The sequence below is a fragment of the Notamacropus eugenii genome, chromosome 4 (assembly GCF_028372415.1).
Source record: "Notamacropus eugenii isolate mMacEug1 chromosome 4, mMacEug1.pri_v2, whole genome shotgun sequence".
In the NCBI taxonomy this organism is placed as follows: Eukaryota; Metazoa; Chordata; class Mammalia; order Diprotodontia; family Macropodidae; genus Notamacropus; species Notamacropus eugenii.
In genome coordinates, this window is record NC_092875.1 from 209,506,835 (window position 1) to 209,513,626 (window position 6,792).

A 6,792-nucleotide genomic window follows, 5' to 3' on the forward strand; every position below is an offset into this window, starting at 1 on the left:
GTCTCTGTCCCTTTTCCTTTCTCCCTTTCTCTTGCTTCTCTAATTCTTGCTCCTTAAGTGATTGTATTAGCAAGCACCCTAGCATACCCAGGAAGGCCAGTTAGCACAGGTTCTTTGATCTGCTTTATAAAGGAAAGACAACTTCTAAGGGGTTAACAATCTTTCTTTAATTAAACATATATGCCATTCACTAGATCAGGGGAAAGATTAACACCCTGAACATGGAGAAAATACAAGCAGAGAAATCAGCACAAGGATCCACAGACAGTCTGACAAAGTAGTACAATCACCTGCATACACTGCCAGATGGGGGAGCACCAACAGTGGGGCTCTTAACAAATGGCTACTCAGAGTCTCATCCAGGTAATCAAAAGGTCCTTCTCATAAGTGAACCCCCAAAGCAAAATGCCAACCTCCCAGCATAGTTTTCGATCAGTAAGGCATGAAACCTATGTGACTCAGCACGGCTGTGAACCATCAGAGTTCAAAGGCAATCAATACTTCAGATGTTTTCAATAAGCCCAGGAAACTGAACTCTGAAAAGAAAACAACAAAAATCCCACTTGTTTGCTTTTACAGTGACCACCCCAACTCCCTAAGTTGAAGTCCTAATGTAATAAAACGTGTAGTTCAGGAAAACAAATCAACACATTGGCCATGTCTGAAAACACATTTCTCATTCAGCATCCTGAATCTGTTAGCTCTCTGTGAAGAAGTGGGAGGCATGTTTCATCATCAGGCTTTTGAAGCCACTATTCTTTGCTGCTCTGATCAGAGTTTTGAGGCATTTTAAAGCTGTTTTTCTTCATATTGTTGTTGCAGTCATCATGTTGGTCTTCTCTTCCTCAGTTCACTCTGCATCATTTTGTATAAGTTTACCCATGTTTCTTGGAATCTATTCTATTTGTCATTTTCTATGACAGTTCCCTCATTTTACAGATGAAGACACAAAGACTTAGAGAAGTGAAATGGCTTGCCCAAATTCAAACAAGGATGACACAGCAGAATCAGGACTTGAACTTGGATCCTTTGAATCTAAAACCAGTGCTGTTTTCAGTATTTCCAATAAAGAATATTGTATTGGAGTCTCTCTTTTACAACTATATGAGGTATATATTTTGATTGTTAACCCAATTTTACAGACAAGGAACTGAGGCTTATAGGGTTTTTAACTTGTTCAAAGTCACTGGACTATTATAACATGTTATAAAGTCAACTTAGAAGGTGCCACATCACTTCTGTGTTGTCTAAATCAGATCTGGTCTCAGATACTTACTAGCTGTGTGAACCTGGGCAAGTCACTTAACCCTGTTTGCCTCAGTTTCCAAATCTATAAAATGAGCTGGAGAAGGAAATGTCAGAACACTCCAGTATCTTTGCCAAGAACGCCCCAAAATGGGATTACAAAGGGTCAGTCTTGATTGAAATGATTAAACAATAAAAACCATTTGTGCAGTGTCCATTATGTTCCAAGCACTGTGCTAAGTGCTTTACAAATATTATCTCAGTAGAATATCAACTTTTGGAAGGGAGGGAATATTTTCCTGTCTTTGTATCCCCGGTGCCCAGCATAATCCCTGGCACCTAGTAAGTACATAATAAGTAAATGCTTCTTGAATTGAATGGAAAGAAAACCCAGTGAAGCCAAGTTTTGCTTAGGATACACTCCTACTGTTTGTAGTTATGTTGGCTTCTTATTCATTTCTGCCTATGTTTCTTTGATAAAATCATATGTAGTTTGGGACCCATTTACCTTTAGGAGTGTTTCTGTCCATAGGAATATGAACTGAAACTGTGCTTTTATGACTATAGACAACTGTAGGATGAGGAATCTCCCTTTATCAATTCAGGTTTCCATCTTCTCTGCAACTTACAACCTAAGATAACTGCCTAAAAGCACTAAGAGATTGTGACTTGGTGGAGGTTCCATGGCAGGGCTTGAACTTAGAACTTCCTGGTTCCAATCTATTTGCTATGTCATGCTGCCTCTCATTCCTCTCTATGAACTTGTAAAATCAGGCTAATATTACAATTAATGATCAATTTTGGCCTATTATGAATTTACCTTTTAAATTTTAAAAATTTTATTTTTAATTTATAGAATAAAACAAGTATTTTATAACATAGGACCATAAAAAAGATGATTGTGCATGGCAATACAACTGCAAATCTACTATGTTCAACTTGCTCTTCCTTTCAAATGTACAATAAAATTATCATGTAAATTTCTTTTTTTTTCCTTTTTTCTTCCCTCTCCCCACCAACACCACCACCCTAGAGGTGGCTACCATTAGACAAATAGGTATGTGTATGTAAAATTATTGTATACATACTTCTATTTATCAGTTCTTTCTCTGGATGTAGATAGCATCTTTCTTCATGTGTCTTTTATAGTTAATTTGGGTATTTATAATGGACAAAATAACTTATTCACTCAGTCGTTCTTAAAACAATATTGCTATTACTATATATAGTGTTCTCTTAGTTTTGTTCATTTCACTCTTCATTATTTTGTGCAAGTCCTTCCATGTTTTTCTAAGATTATTGAGTTCATTGTTTCTTACAGCACAGTAGTATTCCATCACAATAATGTACCACAACTTATTCAGCCATTCCCCAGTTGATGGGTAACCCTGCATTTTCTAGTTCTTTGCCCGCACAAAGAGAGCTACTACAAACATTTTAGAACCTACAGGTTCTTTTCCTTTTTCCCTAATCATCTTTGGAAATAGATCAAGGAATGGTATTGAGGGGTCAAAGGGTATATAGGTTTCTTAATAACTGTTTGTACATAATTCCAGATTGCTCTGCAAAATGGTTGGAAAAGTTCACGATTCTACCAACAATGAATGTGTCCCAATTTTTCTGCATCTTTTCCAACATTTGTCATTTTCCCCTTTTAATCTGCATTTCTCTAATCAATAATGATTTAGAGCATTTTATATGGCTGTAAATTGTTTTGATTTCTTCATTGGAAAACTGTTCTAATTCTTTTAACATTTATCAATTGTAGTCTTTTAGATAAATCTTATAGATTTGACAAAGTTCTTTATATACTTTAGATATGAGACTTTTATCTGATAAACTCTCTATAGAAATTCCTTCCACCCCCCAATTTTGTGTCTTCCTTCTGATCTTAGCTATATTTGTTTTATTTGTACAAGAACTTTTTAATGTCGTTGAATATATATAATGTCATTGAAATTATCCATTTTATACCTAATTTTGCTATCTCTTGTTTATTCAAAAATTGTTAGCCTGTCTATAATTCTAATTTTCTTGTAACTAGGTTATTTATCCATTTTAACTTTATCTTGGTAAATAGTATGAGATATTGGTCCATGCCCAGTTTCTGCCACACTGCTTTCCAGTACGGAAACAGATTTTTTTTACCAAGTAATGAATTCTCATCCCAAAATCTTACACTTGTCAAACATTGTCAAGATGAATCCACCTTTGACCTTTTCTAAGATAATTAATATTTGTTGGAGGCACTAGCATAGCACTTTATAACATTCAGAACACTTCCACATAAAATATGTTGATAAAGTTATAAGTAAATTCTCAATTTGGCAGCAACAGTTACTTCAAAAATTCTACAGGATACCTTGCTTGCCAACATACACATGGTTCTGAGTTACAACCTTAGTGTTAGCATTTATTTGTAGGAGAACCCAAGGAGAGCTTTTAGAACGTTAATTTGCCTATATTTTTTCTTTTAATTTGTAGACTTTTTCATGCAGTGGGACAAAACCTGCACATCATGACATGCAATAAGTCCATCTCTGACTTATTCTGACTATTTATGAACTATGTTTCCTATGTGGCCTCAGGCGCCAAGAGTTGGGCCTGTTGGCACATTGCTGAGAGCATAAGTTCTCTTGGAACACTGTGCCAGTGTCAAAGGGATATCATCAGGGCAATGGGTTGGGAGGAAAGGAGAAGGAAGTAGAAATAGGACCATACTGGAGATGGCAAGGAATCTAGAGTCATAGGTCCAGTCAGAAACTGAGCTGAGACTTGACTAGACAAGTAGGCTGCAGGCCAAGCAATGAAGAAGGAGTTAGCCGAGCTATAGAAACATGTAGGATTTGCCAGTAGTAGTGAGTATCTTTTTGAAAATTTAGAACATTAAATAATTTCTTAAAAAAAAATTAGGAATTCAACATCCTCAACAATTACAAATATTTCAAGTAAGAACAAAGGAAAAGACTGTACAAGAAACTATGAACTCTTGCCACATTATTTTTAAAGAAATATATGTGTTTAATAAGATAGTCACAGATTGCCCTATCTGTCCCTTCCCTTCCCTATGTACATTTTTAAAAAATGCTTTATTGCTGTTCTCTTTTGTATCTGTCATTACCCATTGATGTATGTCGTCTCTGACTCCTAACAGAAGCACCCCCTTATAACAAATATATACAGTTAAACAAAACACATCATCACATTAGCCATGAGTCCCTTACCTGTCCACCAAGAGGTGGAGAGAATATTTCATTATCAGTTTTAAAATCACGGCTGATTAAGGTCTTTCAGGGTTGTTTTTCCTTACATAATTGTTATGTTCTTCATGTAAATTGTCTTACTAGCTCTGCCACTTCACCTCATAGAAATCTTTCTATACTTTTCTGACTCTATCATATTAGGTCTGCCATATTCTCTTTCCTCCCAGATTTCTCTCTCACTCTAGTCTGCCTCAAAACCAATTCTAAACCCTCCAACAAACTGATTCACCAGAAACTCCAAATGATTGAGCATCTGAAAGGCACAATTCATCAAACAAAAGGAGCAAACCAATGGAGAGCTAGGTGTGGAATTTTGACCCTTGACCACTGGGTTGGGGAAGCATTTTTTTAGACAGAGAAGCTTTTTCGGAGTCTTTGAACTAGAATATACTTATCATACCTTGCCTACTCTGGGCCTACATTTCTAGCATTCAATCCAATCAAACTAGCCCTTGGCATATGAGAAAAGGGAAGAAAGTAGGTTGCCATTGAGCACGACATCTGTCCTCATGGTATTCAGTGCTTTATTAGCTACCAAACTAGGTTTGACCCAAGCAGGCTTCTTTTTGTGGCCTTATACCACCAGTCTCCTGACATTCATTAGACTTGTCTTAGAGTATTGTGTCCAGATGGAAGTAAATTAAAGTGAAAGTATATACTTAAATAATACTATCTAACTGAGACAAACAATTTTAAGGGGCTTGGGATTGTGTTTGAAAGACTATAAAATAATCACTGCTTTCTGTCATAGGAAAAGTGACAGCAAAGAGAACTTCTATGGATCAGAAATAAGAAGACGCACAGAGAATACAAGAATCCAGCTAGAATTAGAAGAAAAATATAGATGGGAGGGGGTGGAAATCTTTGCATTAAACATCTCTTATAAAAACTTGACATCTATAATCTATGAGCTAGAATTCTTAACCTGTGCTTGGTGAAATTAAAAAAAATTTTAAAGAGCTATCAAATTTTTTGGTAACTATTTCAAGTAGTGAAATAATAATCAAAAATAATAACCAACAATGGTTTGTTTCCTTTGTAACCCTATGTATATTACATTATGCATTTGAAAATATTTGGAGAAAGCTTCTCCAGGCTGCCAGAGGGGTGCATGACATAAGTAAGATTAAAAAAGCCTTTGATCTATAGGGAAGTGACACCAATCTAGAAAATTAAGATCCTTTGCCCAATAGACTAGTTGTCAAAGGACACAAAGTTTTCAAGATAAGAAATGTGAATTATTAAAAGCCATCTGAAAAATGGTTGAAATTATTAATAATCAGAGAAAGGCAAGTGACAACTCTAAAGTATCACTTCTTTTCCAACAAATTGGTGGCTTGTACAAGATACACATAGTCACATAGTAAGTGTCTAAGGTTGAATTTGAACTCAGGTCTTTCTAATTCCAGGCCCAGTAGTCTCTCTATGGATCCACCTAGTTGAAGGGATGAATATCTGATGGGGTACAAACCACAAGCCAAGACCTTTTTCCCTTGGATCTGGAGGGGCTGTTGTCCCATTTGTCTGAAGGACCCAGGAAAGTTGGGCCTTGGGGGGGTTCCTTGGATTCCCCTTCCATTTCTCTATCTTATCAAAATCCTGTTGTCCAGACTATTTAGCATTCTTTTGATATTCTTCCCTTTGAGCATTCTCTTGAGATCCAAGTTGCCCAGACAGGATTGTAGATTGTCGGGACTACTGGGACAGGATCCTTCCTGGGTTTGATCTACATTACAGGCTGACCTCCCTTATCAAGAACATCCCTGGGACCCCAGACTACTTGGCGCCATCTGGATTCTTCCCTCAGTCTTTTTCTGTATTTAAGTTCCATCTCACCTCCGTGAAGAGGTGACCTCAACATACCCTCCCAAACCTCAACATATCCATCACAAATTCTCTGGAAATCAAAGGTATTAGGGGTCTTGTCATTTCTGTGATCAGAAAATTGAAAGCTGAGTACTTTTCCCACATGCCCAGTGTCTTTGGCATGTCATCCACCACCATTATGGAAGGATGCTGATGTTAAGTCAGTCAACAAGCATTTATTCAACTTGAATTCATCTCGATCCCCAGGATCTCCATCACCACACAAATCACCTGCTGCATGGAGTATCACAACTGTAAGAGACTTGGGCCTCAGGATACCAAAGGTATAAAAGGTCCAGTGCTTCTGGGAGATCAGAATTTGGGAGTGAAAAGTATTGCTCTGTGTGTGGTATCTTCTGAGTCTGACACATCCCCTATAATCTTGGGATGAGATTATGGAGCTGTGATCAGGTATGTG

General features: G+C 36.9%; 1 long non-coding RNA gene across 1 annotated transcript; it reads left to right on the top strand.

The window, feature by feature from the left end:
* Positions 1-923: 923 nt before the first annotated feature.
* LOC140500969 (uncharacterized) lies at positions 924-5,531 on the top strand. Its single transcript, XR_011965992.1, has 2 exons — positions 924-1,109; positions 5,260-5,531. It is a non-coding gene; the product is annotated as an uncharacterized lncRNA (long non-coding RNA).
* Positions 5,532-6,792: the final 1,261 nt, after the last annotated feature.